The sequence below is a fragment of the Passer domesticus genome, chromosome 23 (assembly GCF_036417665.1).
Source record: "Passer domesticus isolate bPasDom1 chromosome 23, bPasDom1.hap1, whole genome shotgun sequence".
In the NCBI taxonomy this organism is placed as follows: Eukaryota; Metazoa; Chordata; class Aves; order Passeriformes; family Passeridae; genus Passer; species Passer domesticus.
In genome coordinates this window covers 2133762-2151194 of record NC_087496.1, presented here as the reverse complement: position 1 = coordinate 2151194, position 17433 = coordinate 2133762, and the positions used below count along the sequence as shown (strand labels likewise).

The window sequence follows — 17433 nt, the reverse complement described above, 5'->3', positions numbered from 1 at the left end:
TGGCCCATTGTAACTAAAAAAAATCTCCCAATTCCTCGTTGGATGGTTGTTGGTAATGCTGAGCACCAGCCTTGGTTTTGGAGCTATTAAGCTGCATGTTAAATGTGAGCAAGCATTGGGTTTATGATCGCTGGGGGAAATCCACCCCATTTCTGCTATTGCTCTGAGCAAAGCCATGCCCTGAGCAGGAAGTGTGGGATGAGCACTTTGGGATGCTCTAGGCATGGCAGAGACTCACAGGCAGAGCTCATTCACAGAATTCACAGAATCACAGAATCACTGGGTTGGAAGAGACCTTCAAGATCATTGAGTCCAACCCAGCCCCAACACCTCAACTCAACCCTGGCCCCCAGTGCCACATCCAGGCTTTGTTAAACACACCCAGGGATGGTGACTGCACCACCTCCCCGGGCAGCCATTCCAGAACTTTATCACCTTTCTGGGAAAAACTTTTTCCTAATATCCAACCTGTATTTCCCTTGGTGCAGCTGGAGGCTGTGTGCTCTGGTTCTGTCAGTGCCTGCAGAAAGAGCCCAGCCCCAGATGAGCACAGGCACCTTTCAGGAAGTTGTAGAGAGTCACCTCTGAGTCTCCTCTTCTCCAGGCTAAACACCCCCAGCTCACTGAAGAGGTGCTGAAACACCAGAGGTTTGGTTCTGGCCCTGTAGTTTCATAGAATATCCCAAGACAGAAGGGATGCACAGGATCATCGAGTGAAGATCCTGGCCCTGCACAGACCCCAACAACCCCACCCTGTGCTTGGGAGTGTTGAGCTCCTTGAGCTATGGCAGGCTTCAGCCCTGAGCTTTTGTGGAGCAGGAGGAGGTGGATGAGTGAGGAGATGTGAATGCAGATTTCACTCTGAGGCAAACTAGAGAAATGAGTTGCTGCCACTTTCTGTGTTTTTTTGCCCAGTCAAATACCACAATCAACACACAGAGCATTATAACCAACCCAGAGGCAATTCTGTGGCAGAAAATAAAGGGAACCAGATGAAAGAAAGCCTCTTATTCTTAATTTACTCCAGTTAATTTTAGTCTAATTTGATCACAATGTTCTTCTGTAAATATCAGCCCTTCTTTAATAAGGCAGCGTTGGCCACAGAGGCTGCGATTGCGATGTAATCACCCGGTGTGTCGTAAAAGACTTTCCCTGTTAATTGTTAAGAGGAACTGGAGCTATTCTGAGGCAGGTATGGGATTTCAAAGAGAGATAATTATAACCCGATCTAATTAGTAATTATAACAGACCTCTCCTAGAAATTGTTTTTTTCTTAAATATTCCCCTGATCCTCCTAAACAGCTGTCTGTGCTGTTGTCAGGAGGTCCCTGGGTGACAGTGATGCCAGGACATGGTGGGGGCACTGGGCTGTGGTGTCCCTGTCCCCACAGCCTCACCCCAGGATGTGATGGAGCCTCGGCCCTGGCATCTGCCAGGGGAGGGAGCAGGGAGAGAGGCAGGCAGAGCTGAGACAGGAGAGGGTGCTCTCGCCGCAGCAATGGATTCGTGGAGGGACATGAGGTGTCCTGGTGCCGGGGGGCTCGCAGGGTGAGGGGTCCTGCTGCCTCGACCCACGTCCCAGGAATGCTGCTCCTCCCGGAGTCTGCAACAGCAGCAGAAATCAGAGAGGGTTTAGGGGAGATGGGAAAACAGGAGAGGCTACACAGAAAGCTGGAAGCCGGCTGGGAATGGCTCCTGTTTCATTTTTTCAGTTGTGTTAATGGACACAATCCCCCCAAACCTTCCTGTGACACAGCTCCGAGCCCAGGACAGAGCCTGGGGCTCTCAGCCACTGAGACATGTCACAGCACATCACGGGAGACCTCCAGGTCCAGGGAGGCCAAGGGACACAGGCACACCCAGGGTGTGGCAGCTTTCCTGGGCGGTGGGTTTGGATGAACTGGTTTTGTCCCTGGGGAGATCTGCCCATACAAATTGGTTTTCCATTCAGTTCAGTAGTAGAATCCTTCACTCCAAAAGGAAAACTTTTCAAACCTCTGCAATTTTCCTCTCCCACTCTTCTTGCTGCCTCTTCACCAGCCAAATACCTCCAAGTGCTGTCTGGAGAGCTGAGACAGAAACCAACAGTGCCAGGAAAGGGTGCAGCCTGACCCGAGGAGCCTCTGCATAGAAATCCTTGCTCTGGGATGGTTCTGAACCTGTATTCTCCTTTTCAGCTCTTCCAGAGTCACCACCCAGAGCAGTGGGTGCTCCCTTTCCTCCCTACCCCAACACCATCCTACTGTGGATCCTTGTGATGCCCTGGGACCACCCAATGTGTTTTGGAGGATTTGCACAGCTCGGCCTCTGCAGCATGGACAGGCAGGACTTTGCTACCAACCTGCCCAGATTGCCAAGAAATGGTGCAGCCTCAGGAATTAGGCAGAAAAGAATCAATAAGCAGGAAACCTCTTGATGGAGCAGGGGCTGTCCTGACATCGTCCCTTCTGTGAAGACAGGGCTGGGAGATGTGAGCAGTAATTAAACACAGCTATGAAAGCTGGCCTTAAAGGATTTAATCTCTGAAATCCAGGCTCTAATTACAGGGCTGCACCAATTCTGACCCTGAACTGATGCGCTATTTTTTAATCGAGTTATTTCTTCCAAGTAGAGCCGTCTCCAGGGGCTCGCCTGGGCAGCAGCGTTAGCTCACAGCTGGGAACGGGCTAACTAGGCCAGCACTGCAGGAATTCTCTGGGATTGGTTTTTACTGCACGTCTCAGTATCATTCCAGCAGGGAACACCCACAAACAGGAACCTGTGGGCAGCACACGTGCTTGGGGTGGGGGGAACCATCGCGAGAGGAGCAGGAGGCAGCAGGCAAGGCGTGGGGCCACTGTGTCCAGAGGGATGCTGCTCTGAGGGTGGGATGGCTCGTGGTGCCACTGTGTCCACAGGGATGCTGCTCTGAGAGTGGGATGGCTCGTGGTGCCACTGTGTCCACAGGGACGCTTCTCTGACATTGGGATGGCTCAGAGTGCCACTGTGTCCCCAGGGATGTTGCTCTGACAGCGGGATGCTAAATCTGGAGCAGGATGTTAATTTGAGAGCACAATACTAATCTGAGAGTGGGAAGCTAATCCGAGAGTCACATGCTAATCTAAATCTGGCATGCTAAACCAGGAGCGGGACATTAATTTGAGAGCATGATGATACTCCAAGAGTGGGATGCTAATCTGAGAGTGGGAAATTAATCTGAGAGTCGCATGCTAATCTAAATCTGGGATGCTAAACCAGGAGCAGGATGCCAGTCTGAGAGGGGGATGTTAATTTTAGAGTGGAATACCATTCTGATATCAGGATGTTAATCTTAGAGCAGGATACTAATCTGAAGTGGGGTGTTCCATGGAGAGCAGGATGCCAGTCCCAAGAGCAGGATGTTAATCCAAGACTAGGATGCTAATCCAAACACAGAGATGCCCATTTCCCAACCTGCAGTGCCATCCCTGAAACAGAAGAGATCCCCCTGCAGCACCTTGCTGTGGTTCAGCTGCTGTTGCTGTGTGTGGATGGAGAGATCACCACCTCCACCTCCACCCCGAGCTGGCCTGGCACGGGATGCGCCACATCTCGCTGTGTTATCACCACAGCTCCACCTCTAATCAGGGCTTCTTGCTCCCAGACAGAGCCACTGACCTTGATCCCTTCCAGTTCGAGGCCCCTCCATGGCAAAGTGATTCAATTAAGCCCTGGTTCACAGAGAGGGCTAAAAACAAGGAGGGAGGAAGAAAGAAGTGCCCAACAACAACAAAAATCCGCACTCCTGAGAACAATTTCCTTCTATGGATTTTTAAGACCAGCGGCTGGAGAATCACTTTCTCGTTTCTGTGCTGTCTCTCCAGTCAATAAATAAGAGGGAAATAAAGGATTTCAGAGAAAATAGAATGCAGTCAAAAGGTAAATTGTGGTCTTAAAAGCCCCTAAGAGACTGTCACCGACTTTGAAATGTTTCCTAGTTTGAGACCATTTCTTCCTGACTACATGGTTTCCGCTCCTTTATTTGCATCTCTGGGAGGTAATCTTTAAAACTGATTTTCCCCTGGTTGCATTTCATTGGCAAAGAAACTAAACAGGCTGCTGCATTACAGTAATAATATCAACACTGCAGCCACCTTCGCCTTAATTATTTCTCTGTCTTGCCAACAGAACCAGTTAAATAAGATTTATATTTGGGTGGGGAGGAGGGGGGTGAAGTGGCAAGTGTGTGGATGGGTGAGATAACCTGGAAAAACCGATTTCTCCCTTGTTATGTGTCACCAGCAGTAAAAAAAAAGGTAAAATAATAATAAAAAATACACGAGGTAAAAGGTTTGGGCCATTTAAGTAATAATAATGCCAGCATTTCACCTGTCTCTTGCTTAATTATTTCCTTCTCAGCTCTGCCACCTGAACCAGTTTAGATAAGATTTCAGCGTGGATAAAGAGGAAGAACCTGTATTCTCCAAAGCAGATAAGCTGCTTTTTCCAGTCAAAAGGAAGCGAATACGTCACTAAAGCCTTCCTGCTGCCTACTCCAGATTTATCAACAGCCTCTTAGCTAAAGTCTTGCAACTAAAAGCTTGTGAAGTTTTGCAAAATACTACCAGATAAGAGAGAAGCACTTGTAAAGACAAGAAAGAGGCTGGATGTGCAAAGTAGCTCGTCACAATCCGTGTCCAGCCGACACATGCTCAAGGTCACCTCAAAAAGCCCCAGGAAGGGGGAACCTGTGATTAAGGAGAGTCCACAGGCCCTGTGAAGGTCTACTTGCACATGCAGGATGTCCAGACTGCCTTCTGAGCTGTGCTTGAAAGTCAACTTCCAGACCTCCCCTCTGTCATTTTAGGTCCCTCTCCTTTCTAAGACACCCACATCCACCTTTGTCCATCAGCAAGGGGCTTTAGAACAGTGCTGACTTGCCAGGAAAAGAGCTTCATGGAACATAAACCCATTGAATCATGGAATCCCAGAATAGTTTGGGTTGGAAGGGACCTTAAAGATTACCTTGTTCCAACCCCCTGCCATGGGCAGGGACACCTGCTACAAGACCAGGTTGCTCCAAGCCTCAAGCTCCAGAAAATCCTACTGCCACCATCCCTCCCATCCACCTTCACCATAAATACAGCTTTGATCTTCCATCTGGTTCTCTCTCTGTGACAGAGACAGAGACTGACATCACAGAAATGACAGAATCTTCAGAATCCCAGGCTGGTTTGGGTTGGGAAGAACCTTAAAACCCATCCAGTTCCACTCCCTGCCATGGGCAGGGACACCTTCCCCCAGACCGAGTTGCTCCAAGCCCCATCCAACCAAGCATTGAGCACTTCCAGGGATGGGACAGCCAGAGCTGCTCTGGGCAATTCTCACAAGGAAGAATTTCTTCCCAATATCCATCCCAAATGTCTCTCAGTTTAAAGCCCTTCCCCGTGGAGCCCTGCGTGCCCTTGCAGCCAGGGAGAGGAGTTGGGACCCTCCTGCTGCAGGATTGGTGATATTTTGCTGATTGGCGGGAGGAATGATGAGCAGAACTCCATGCTATCAGAAGGCTAATTAATTACTTTATTTTACTATATTATTCTATACTATATTACACTATATTGCGCTACATCTAAACTGAACCTGCACAAGCACTCAACAAAATCTTGTGACTGCCTGCTGACCAACAGTCTGGACACACGTTTGGCCCTGACAGGCCAAGGAAACAAAACCCCATCACTTTGGGTAAACAATCTCCATATTGCATTCTACTTTGGCACAACACAGGAGCAGCAAATGAGAGAAGAACTGGTTTGATCATTCTTTTCTCTGCTTCTCTCAGGTTCAGAGAAGGTGAATCCCACACTGCAGGGCTGCGGGTCCGGCAGGCTGAGGGCCCCGCCGGTTGGGATTCACGGCTCTGGATGTCTGAGCCCGCTGCTCCCGCAGCCCTTCCAGCCAAACCCTGCCAAGCCACGTGTTCCGCTGCTGCCGAGGCGCAGATGGGCCTCGAGGGCCTGTGTGCAAACATTCCCCCACACCTCGAGGCGCCCGCGAAGCCGCGGCAGGCGGCTGGAACCCGGCCATCCGCGGGAGAGGCGCAGCCTGGGGAGGGCTGGGCTGAGCTGGAGCTGCTGCCGGCAGAGGATGAGATGCTCTTGGCTGCTCTGCACTGCATGACACCTCTGGTACTGCAGAGAAGCATTTTAAAAGGGAGAGAAGCAGCTCCCCAGTACAAAGCCAGGAGTTTTTCCTCTGCTTGTACTGCAGAGTTTACTTTTATTATACAATTTTCACCCTTCACGGCTCAGATGTTTTGCTTGCGTTTCATTGCTGACCCACAGGCCAATCCTCAAAGCAGTATTTGCTCAGGGTTTTGTGTGTGTGTGGCTTTAAAGTTCTTTTCTTTAAAATAAATTCAGTGTGGGCAAAACTTTCTTTCTTGATTTATAACAGGCAGGGGAGTGATGATGGATTTTTCTGCTGGAAGGCAGGAGAGCAGGATATGAGGAGGGTGAACCTGAGCAACCTGGAGTGGTGGAAGGTGTCCCTGCCCTGGCAGAAGGTTGGAACGAGGTGGCCTTTAAGGTGCCCTCCAACCCAAACCATTGTGGGATTCTGTGACTCTGTGGTGCTTCCTGGGCTGTTTTGTATGTGCAGGGTGGAGGAAAGCCCTCGCTGCAGGAGTGGTGCTTGTCCCTGTGCACTGCCTGTTCTCAGCTGCTGACCTACGAGGGCTGAGAAACTTCTCCCAGGAATCACCTCCTGGTTCTGGGCTCTCCCGATCACCCAAAGCTGGAAGCCAATTGGCTGCTCCTGCTGCATCCAGCAGTGGGGCTGGGTTTGGCCCCGTGGCTCTTCCCACAGAGCCATCCTGCTGCTGTTTTTGCTTCTGAGCTCCTCCAGCTTCTCTTCCCCGGCCTTGCCTTCCCACCCTGCCTCACGCCTGATTATATTGGGTCTGCATGTGTAAGTACAGCCTCCTGCCATCCTAATCATCCAAAGTGGCTATTTGAATAACAGTTGTTGGTGCCTGTAGCTTCCTGTAATTTTCCAAAGGAAACAAATCCATGCAGACTGCAATTTTGCGCCTATGAATTTTGAATGAATGTCTCTGAGAGCCTCGATTTCTCTCTGCCTTCTGTCCTCCCCTCCCCTCGCCTGCCTCCCAGGCCCAGCTGAGCCTGAGGCTGCCACCAAAGGGGCATAACTGAGTGGCTCCTTTCAGATTCAGGACGACTTTGGGCTGGGAAGGCTTTATCCCTCCTGGGACAGGCACCAAAACACGGTGGCATGGGCAGAGCTTGCTGGGGGAAGGCTGAGTTGCACCCAACCCATGGGAACAGGTTTGCTCCACAGCAGGACAAAGCAGAGCATGGGAGAAGAAGCGTAATTTGAGCATCAGGTGTCAGGATTTTTCTTTGTGTTGTCACCTCCAAAGTAATTTTGGGAAGCTCCTGACTACCCAGCTCTGATGGTACCCATGCCTTGGAGCTATTCCTGCTGGCCAAGCTCTTTATTTTCCAACTCAGAGCAGCTGGAGGACATTTCTCCTCCAGAGCTGATCTTTCTGATGGCAACTGTCCCTACTTATTGTGGAATAATTGAACGGTTTGGGTTGGAAGGGGCCTTAAGGCTCATCTCATTCCACTCTCCTGCCATGGGCAGGGACACCTACCACTGACCCAGGCTGCTCCAAGTCCTGTCCAACCTAGCCTTGGACACTTCCAGGGGTTTGGCAACTTCTCTGGGCAACCTGTCCCAAGGCCTTCCCCCCCCCAGGGAAGAATTTCTTCCCAATATCAACCCAAACTACTCTGTTTTATTTTAAAACCATTATAACCTTCTCCCTCTCAAATTTCCCCTCCTGTTCCTCTGCGTGCCGTTTTATGACACTGAGGGTTCTCCTTTTTTATGACATTGTTTTTAAAGTGTTTTTATCACCTGGTTTTATTACAAAATTACTGTTGAGCACCCCAAGTGCTGTAGGAGCAAGGAGGGAGAGCGGCTCTGGAAATGCAGCAACTCTTTCCTGAACAGCTTGCAGGCTCGCCAGGGAAGGGGCTGTGATTTGGTGATGGATGGAGTGCTTGTTATCCAGTATATTTTTATCCATACATATATAAAGCACTTTGTGATCCCAGCGGATACAAGGCACTATATAAATGTAAATCATTATCATTATCATTAAATACCTTCTGTATCTTTTAAACCTACCAGTTGGAATCAGATATGTACGGGGCAGCTGCTATCTGGGTTTTGTTGGGGAACCAAATGTGAGAGCTGTGATTTTTGTCTTCGTTAGCAATTAAATGGGATCTCATGAAAGACTCTTATTTTTCCATCGCAATTTTTTCATGCTGCCACTGATTTGAAAGTCACTTCTCACCCACTAGGAGAAATTGCTGCAGAATTCCCTAGCAACAACCTGAATAAGAAACAGCCACCTCGGGTATGAGGATGTTCCCGGGATTATCCGGACCCACCGCAGGCTGTCCGGCGCTCATCGCCGTGAGGACGGGGAGAGGATCCACGGGGTCACGGGGAGGAGAGTTCAGCTCCTCCATGATTTATGACTCAGTGGAGATTATAGACACTTGTCTCCACAACTGTGACTCTGCAGTGTTTCTGCTTGGCTGCTGCCCAACCTGGGAATGAGTGACTGCACCGATCTCCTGGACACCCTCCTGTCGCAGCCGGAGCTGCAGTGAGCACAGGGACCAAACCCATGACCCAAAGGCTCCTGTTCCTGCCTCACCCTGCTCCTTTTTCCTGTTCTTTGAGGGAGGGATTTGCGCCTGACGGATCTGAAGGATTGCACAAGGAGGCTTTGGCACCACAGAAGTGACCTCAGGCTGTGTGTGTTTCCACTGAGGCCATAAATGACCCCATTCCCTTTCTGCCCATAGGACAAGCCAAGCAGGCGGCACTCTGAGAGCCCCTTCCCCAATTTTCCTCCCCTGTTTGGTTTCTAAAGGCTGTCTTTCTTCCTGCATTTCTGGGAAAGCCACCCAGTGGCAGCTACTGACAGCTTCTCCCTGTGGGAATTCACCTCCAGATGCATTATCCCAAATCCTGGAATGGTTTGGGTTGGAAGGGACATTGCAGATCACATTCCACCCCCTGCCATGGGAAGGGACACATTCCACCAGACCAGGTTGCTTCAAGCCCTGTCCAACCTGGCCTTAAACCTCATGTTTGGGAGCCAGGAGCCTGCTCTAAGATAAAAGTGCACTTTTCAGTGCATTTTTTTATCCTTACAATGCTCCATTGGCATTTCCCAAAGGGAGATGACTGATGCAGGGTCAGGCTACACTCAGAACATAGTGAAGGGCAGGTCCTGGCCCCAGAGAGAGGGGATCAGTTGTTCTGAGCCCCCAGGGGACCATCATCAACAGTATTTCATTTCCTCTTGTCATGACAACCAAGGGGATGGATTTGGAAACCTTGGATGTGTCACGAGTCTCAGCCCTGGCCTTTAAACCTCACTAACCTGCAAGCAGTGGCTTGCAAAGGTTTTGCAATATTTAGTTAATGGAACAAGATTTTTCCTAGTTCTCTATTTTTTTTCCCCAGTTTTTTCATTCTATTTTCCTCAGCCTCTCAGGAGCTGCAGCCTCCTGCTGCCCAGGGGAAATCTTCCATTTAGCTACATTTTCCTTTCTCATTTCATGCTGTAATGGGGATTCATCATAGGTGTTAAATCCATAATTTGCCATGAATCCCTTGTCTCTCTCTGTGAGGTCAGAGTTGAGTTTAAAGGAACCCGATATTATGGCTTTGTGGCTGTCCCTGTGGGAGAGCACTGGCCCAATTCCAGTTGGGCCAGTTCCCAATTCCTGGTCCTCCCCGGAGCAGGGGGAGGCTGGAGAGTCCTGGGTGGGTCACCCAATACCATGTCCATACATTCCACCTCTCTTTGCCACTGAAGGGGGCAAATTTGAGCACATCAGGCACCTTTAATGTCAAAAAGAGTAACAGCCCCTTCAAGAGGGTCATTTGTCCATCTTGGCATGTGAGAAATATCCTGAGGCAGAAGAGGTTATTCTCCTGTTAATTACCAAGGGCACCCACAGGTCAGTTATTAAGACATGACCATCCAATTTTCCAGCCCAGCTGAAGCCAGCAGGAATGCCACAGCTCCCAGCCCATGCCAGGGCTCCTGCAGGATGGGAGGCTGGCATCCTTCACACTGACAGGGGCACCGGGAATGCACTGTATGGATGTGTGACAGAGAGACTCCTTCACCACCAGCTGGGAGACGCTGGCTGAGCTGGGAGCTGTGCTGGGATGCCTGACCCATCCAATGATGACAGAGAAGCTCAGGCACAGTGGGGCAAGGCTGGACAACGCTTCACGGAGTAGGGAAAGGCAAGACAAGCAAAAAGGGCTGGCCAAGCTCTTGGAACCAGGAAAGATCATTCCTGCAGGCTGGGCACGGGCAGAGGGCCGGCATCCCTTCAGGCAGCCTCTCCCAGAGCGGCTCCTCCGCTTTCGCGGCCGGCCCTGCCCTGCCGAGCGCCGGTTCATTTGTCACCCGGGCGGTCGATAGCCGAGCGGGGGCTGTCGCTCAGGTGATGCCACGCTCCGAGAGCCTCGTTCTTTGCCGGCTGACAAGGGGAGAGGCAGTCAATACTTGTGTCAGGTCACTAACAACCCGCCGGGCTCCTGGCGGTGGCGGCTCCCGGCGCGGCAGTCGGCACCGCATCCGTGCGCGCAGCTGGGATAGGCACAAAGGGGCTGCTGTGAGCGCAGATGCAGAGCAGCACGGGCAGGATGCAGATGGGGGAGCTGGGCCTTGATTGGCAAGAGGGAGAATCGTGCGTAGGAGTGAAAGCAAAGCGAGGCTTGCTCGTGCGGGGGGTCTGGCTGGTGCAGAATGTGAGGTGTCAGCCGTTCAACAGCGCATGAAGAAAAAGAATGTCTGCTGTCCGCAGGCATCCCAGGGAGCTGGAGGTGCTGGGTGCAGCAGAGGGAAAGGCTGGGGTGATGTGGAGGGAGCTGCTGGCCCCCAGCTGGCTTGTGCAGGTGGGGGAATTGCAGTGAGGTGCAGAGGGGTTGTGCTCAGAGCTGGAGGGGGTGCAGGCACAAGAACGAGTGGTGAGCACAGCAGCACCCCCCCATCATTTCACAGCACCCTCATGGCCATCACAGCCAGAGTAACAGGGGGACAGGGCAGTGGCAGAGCCAGCAGAAGGGGCTGGGAAAAGACAAAGGGATGACTAAGATCAGGAGGGTTTTTTTATCAGCCCTCTGTGCTTTGCATCCATCAGGTCAGGCCAGCCCAGCAGACTGCAGAGAGAAGCCAAGTGCTTCGTGTTCGATAAAACCACGGGTCAGAACCACGATGCCCTCCCTGCATCGAGACAAGGAATCACAGATTGGTGCAGGAACACCAACATTAATCATTTCTATCTGTGTCTCTTCCTATTTACTCTGTGGTACTTCAGTGTGCAGGTAGGAATGCTGGTGTGGCTCTCAGGGTTTAGGGAAGGGAAGCTTAGATGGGAGAGGCGGCATCAGTCAATCCCAGGGCATTTAGGAAATACAAAATCTTTAAAAACTGTGTGAGCCCATCTGGAGCAGGGTTTGAGGGAGCACAGACAGCATCTGCTTAATGCTGGCCTGGCCCTGCTGAACTTCCCCCAATGTGACTGAACACAGCCCCTGCTCAGACACAGCCCTGTCCTGTGGGGAGGGACATGGACCTGGCAGAGGGGTCCAGAGGAGGCCATGGAGACACTGCAGGGCTGGAGCCCCTCTGCTCTGCAGCCAGGCTGGGAGAGCTGGGGGTGCTCACCTGGAGAAGAGAAGGCTCCAGGGAGAGCTCAGAGGCTCTTCCAGTGCCTAAAGATGCTCCAGGAGAGCTGGAGAAGGAATTGTTCCCTGTGAGGGTGGTGAGGCCCTGGCACAGGGTGCCCAGAGCAGCTGTGGCTGCCCCTGGATCCTGGGAGTGGATTCAGGAGCAGCCACAGGCTGGACATGGCTTGGAGCAGCCTGGAAGAGTGGAAGAGCAAGGAAGCAGAGCTAAAGGATCTTTAATATCCTTTCCAAGACAAAGCATTCTATGGTTCTATTATATTTATAATTTTTAATGTCTCTAAGGTGAAACAAGCCCCTTTCTTAGCTTTCTTCTCCCCATGTTTGTATGACTGCAAAGTTGTTACTCCACTGCTATGACCCTGGCAGAGCCTGAGGTGGGTTGCTCTGTCCCACAGAGAGTTTCATCCTGGCCCCCAGCACCAGCCCAGATGTACTTAGTGGAGATATAAAGATGTCATTTTGCTTGTCTCCTTCAAAGTAAGGAGAACAGAGCTCATACAGATGCTGCCTTCCCTTCTCCTCACAGACAGGGTGCAAACCCCTCCAGAATGGGGGAAGCAGCCCTTCCAACACCCAAGTGAAATGCTGCAGTAAGGTAGAAAAATGATAAAAGAAAAAAAAATCTCATAAAATCAGGCCTGCTCTGTTAAATAGATGGCTGGCCTTGTCAAGCTAGCACTTTGCAAGTTCCCGTGTGAAAGCAATCCTGGTGTGAGCAGTTCATTAACATAACAAACTATTCCTGGGTGAAAAACCACTAACACCTGCATAAACATTAAACCTATCCCATGAAAACCAGTGAAGAAAATATGTAAACAAATGAAAAGTAGAGAGATTTGATGGACAAGTAAAATACCTTTTACTAACGAATAAAGTAATTGGAAGAAAGCTGCCTAACCCATTGGAGTCACACAGGAGGTCTGTAAAACTGCATAAAAATGAGTTATGTGGATAAAGTAGGGCCTTTTTCCACCAGGAAGAAAGTGGAGTCTTGTGTGATTTATTCCAGTAGTGAAACCCACCTAGGGAGATCTCAAGACCCAGTTTTTAGCTCTCTCTGTGGTCTGTTTTCCAGCTCTAGACTGCTCGAGGCAGTGGCTGCCTTTCCCCTCTGAGCCCCTGGGTTTGCCTGGAATGGTCAATCCCATGGAGAGGCCTTCCCACCCCAGAGCCACACAGGGATGAGAGCAAGGAAACCCGGCCACCCTCTGCTATCAGAAGGAGCTGGCTCAGAGAGCTGTAAACTTAAGCTGCTCAGACATGACATCAAATATTTAGGTTATTTGGGATTTGCGCTCGATTGTTTGATGTTTCTGTTTCGTTCCCAGTAGAGCCACTTGCTGTTTTGCCACTGAAAATATTCCCAGCAGAAAATGCAGCTTTGTGAAGACCTAAAGTTGTTCAAGGAGAAGAGACTGTCTGGAAGAAAATGATCACATTTTCATCACTTTCTTTTTTTTTTTCTGAATTGACATCCCAGCTCTACATGCTCTGAATTTTGCATTTAGATAATTGAATTCTATTAAAAAGTGTGGAAAAAGGGTTCCGAGCTGAATTGTTTCTGGATTTGAAACATCACCTTCTCACATTTTCTCCTTGCAGCTCAGTATTACAAACAAATGTTGAGAAAGGGCCTTTACCCAGGACATAACCTCTTTATTTCCTGATCAAACTCCATAAAGAGCTTGAAAGCTGGGAAATGCAGATGTCTCAAGCTGCCAACCATCATTTTGGTAATGGAAATGCTTACTCTGCTCTGCAGGGGAGGACTGGAAAGACTTGGCAAGAAAGAGGATTGGAATAAAATAAAAAAATAAAATAAAAAAGAGGAAAATGGCTGGGATTGAATGTGGATGCACTTGACACCCCAGTGACCCTCCTCCTGTCCCTGCCTTATGCCATTGTAAGAAAGACAGGAGCTCTCATTTCAAATTAACTTAATCTGTAGAGTTAAATAATTCATGTTGATTTAAGAAAGCTTTATTCCTAATGGGACACACGTGAAGACAGAGTTAATATTAGACGAGGCCTTGGAGGGGAGGAGAGAGGGAATTAGACTATAAAAGGTGAAGGTACAAGTTAATTGCCTATCAATTATTCACCTTAAGTCTCTGGAAGTAGCTCCCCTGCCTCCCTCCTCACACCCTCATATTGCCTTTTCCTGCTTGTGGCCAATTTCCCACTGGCACCTCTGGGACCAACCTTTTCCCTGTGCCAAGCAAGTGCTGCCTGGGAGCTTCCTGGGACAGCCTGAGGTATGGTGATACCTCAGATTTTGCTTTATATTTTTCACATTCTGTGCTGCTTTAGTGTGTGGGTCTGGGCTTCACATTATGGGATGGTGAGCTCTGCACAGAGCAGGGAGACAAAACAATTCCTTCTCTAACTGGGGACCAAGGACAAATGATTCAGATCTCAGGCTCAAGAGCGTACACAACATGGACTGAAGAGAGAAAAACAAAATGGATGTGACTTCATAACCTAAAGCTGTAATTGGACAATTAGCTCCAATATGCAAATACCAAAACTTATACAAGTGTGAGACCTCGTGACCGGTTGTTCATTTTTGTGACCATTTTAGGTTCATCTTGGTTGTAGCCCTGGCTGGGCTCTTGTGCTGCCCAAAGTGTGTCTGTTGAGGCCTCCTAATAAATCCCTGCTTTAACTCCATCTGGTCTCTGTTCTCGGTCAGCTTCCCGAGGCATCACTGGGCTGGCAGTGCCACATCTCCTGCTGGGGAGGACAGACCAGGACAGCCTTGGCATGCTCCCGCCAAGATGCCATGAAGGAGAGGAGCCATCCAGTTTCCCACACGTCATCATTCATCTGCTTCATTGTCCTGGTTGCTCCATCCTCTGGGCACCGTGGGTCCTGCCAGCCCTGGTCACCACAGGCCAAGGTGTCACCGCAGGTCAAGATGTCACCACATGCAGGAGAACCAGGACTCCTGGACAACTAACCAATATGACTAAGCAGAAGCCCTTTATTGTTTACATCATGCACTGATTTATACATTCTAACCCTCCTGCACACGCTGATCACGCATCTCTTGATTAGTGCCTCCAGCTTGTCTACGTGTTCTGCAAACCTTTCTCAGAATATGTGATCGGTTACAGTCCAGGTGGTTCACCGCCCTCCTTGATCTAGTTCTTGTGGTCTTGGAATTCTATTTCTCAGCTTCTTCTTTCTTAATTTAGCACAATTTATGTCTTAGTAACCTTGATGAATTCCAGAGGGCTCTGATAAGAATAACTACAAGTGGCTTGGCTGGTGCACAACGTGGCCTAAGTTGTTCAGATACATTGCTACAGCCACAGGCTGAGGTGTCACCACAGGCCAAGGTGTCACTACAGGCTGCGATGTCACCACAGGCTGAGGTGTCACCTCAGGCCGAAGTGTCTCTGCAGGCCAAGGTGTCACCACAGGCCCAGGTGTCACCATTGGCCGAGGTGTCACCACAGGCCCAGGTGTCACAGCAGGCTGAGGTGTCTCTGCAGACCAACATGTCACTTCAGGCTAAGGTGACACTGCAGGCCCAGGTGTCACCGCAGGCCGAGATAGCCCTGCAGGCCCAGGTGTCCCCGCAGGCCCAGGTGTCACCATGCCACGGCCGCATTGGCACCGCGAGCCAGGGCTCCCCTCTCCCTCCCCGTTCCCTCCCAGGGAAAACCAAAGCTCTCTTCAAAGTTTCTCCTCGCTTGGCTGCCTCCGAGATCTGGGAACTCAACGCTAATTAACGTGTCTGCAAATCCCAGCTCGGCTGCCGGGGCCTCAAATTCCTTCACGGTCCCGCGAGTGCAGAAGGATCCACGAGCGAGCCCTCTGGCTCCTGAAGCTACACGGCTGGCAGATGCATATTTTAACAACACACATCTGTTGGCAATATAATCTCTTGTATTTGCCCTCCCTGCTCTGAGCTTTGATGGAAGACTGGAGGGAACTCTCCAGTGGTTACAGCCAAAGTGTTTGCTTTGCAATTTCGCTCGATTGCTGCCTGATTTTATTTTTAAATTTCTCCAAGTCCTAATCAGGCTCTTACTTTATTTAATTAATACCCTGGCTTAGTTAAATAGATCATAAATTAAGCAGCCTTGCCATTAGAGATGTACCAGGTAGCAAATAGCCCTCCAGTGGCTTCCCAGAGCCTGCCTGGCTTGGGCTCTCCTGCCAAACTGCCTTGACATTCTTCGCTTGCAGAAAATCTGGATGCCTCCATATGTCCCAAATCCCATCCCGTCAGATTTATCAACCTCCCCTGCTTGGGGCAGATATCCTGAGGAGATTGGGCAGTGACCCCTTCTCCAGAGAGTTTGGGTAATGGTAGGAAGGAAGGTGAGGGAGACCTGGAGAAGGGGAACTCTCCAGCTCTGGGATGCATTAACAACATTTCTCAGCAATATTTGTCCCTGGAATTCCACATAGAAAAGACTTTCCCTGATGCTGATGACAGTAATAGGCTCGTCTGTTTGAGTGTTTGGACTTCCAAGCTATGGAATGATCTGTTCCACTACATTTAACCATGTAGATTTGAAAACAATGTGACAAAACCTTAAATATTTAATTAAAATATGGTGTAGCTCTGCATAGAGCAGGGAGGTAGGAGGCATCAGCCCCATAAAGCTGTTGTCAGACATGAATGACAGCAGTTGGAGCCTGAATCTGGAGGCATTAGGGGATTTCTTGATACCAAGGAAGTGGAAAATCTGGCAAGGACAGACAAGGTAACACCAACACATACAAAAAACCAGGCAGGGTCATTTTTCCAGAGACAAGGCTGCGGGTGATAGAGCAGGATAGAGTTCCCCAGAACTGCCTCTAACATCCTGGCTGAAGAGCCCTTGAGTCACTGAGAAACCAGCAGCAGATATTGGTCTCCCAGCTACCAGAGCCTCTCAGCTCTGCCTAAGCTGATTGATTGCTTCTTTGAGAGCTGCATGGTCTGCACCCAGCTCCAGGGATGCCTCAAGGGTCCTCTCCTGCCAGGGGATACCTGCAGCCTCAGGTGAAGCTGGGCAGGAGGGAGTTGGGATAAAGGAACGCCCCCCAGGCACCTTCCTGTGAGCGGCTCAGGCAGCCTGGCACATCTCTTCCCAACCCAGGGAGATGAAATCTGGGAGATCCAGCTCCCTCCAGACACAGCTGCTTCGCTCACAGCTACAGCAGGCTCACACACTGCATGCTAAGAGCAGACATGTCTGCACAGCTGGTGATGCTGCACATCTGGAAGCACCAGAAATGTCTCTCCCCCTTCACAGACGCGTGTTACCCCCTGTCATGCAGTGAGTTCAGCCTGACAGGCTGCACATTGTCCCCAGCTGTCAGGAACACGGGGCTTAAGGCTTCTACTCTTCATGTGCCACATCTGTCCCCTCTACTGGGGTGGCTAAAACACAGAGCACAGATCCCACAGCAGCCCCTGCCCTCGCTGCCAGCACAGGACACCCCATCCCAAAGGAACAGTGTGAGCTGCTGATCACCAACCCCTTGCAAAGGTGGGATCATTGCTCCTACCTCCCCACCCAGCCTGAAATGTCATAGAATCACACAATTTCCTGAGCTGGAAGGGACCCACAGGATCATTGAGTTCAACCCTAGGCTCTGCACAGACACCCCAACAATCCCACACTGTCCATCCCTGAGTGCGTTGTGCAAATG

At 50.3% G+C, this 17433-nt stretch overlaps 1 protein-coding gene and 1 long non-coding RNA gene across 6 annotated transcripts in view; one reads left to right on the top strand and one right to left on the bottom strand.

Annotated features, from left to right (window-relative positions):
* Positions 1–17433, bottom strand: part of KIRREL3 (kirre like nephrin family adhesion molecule 3) — a 368136-nt gene that overhangs the window by 82415 nt on the left and 268288 nt on the right. The window lies entirely within an intron of this gene.
* LOC135285612 (uncharacterized) lies at positions 9747–13306 on the top strand. Of its 3 annotated transcripts, none has more exons than XR_010350407.1 (3): positions 9747–10031; positions 11229–11412; positions 13110–13306. It is a non-coding gene; the product is annotated as an uncharacterized LOC135285612 (long non-coding RNA). The 3 variants fall into 3 exon arrangements; XR_010350406.1 differs by lacking the exon at positions 9747–10031 and adding an exon at positions 10600–10911; XR_010350408.1 differs by lacking the exon at positions 9747–10031 and adding an exon at positions 10600–10911 and having other exon boundaries at positions 13107–13306.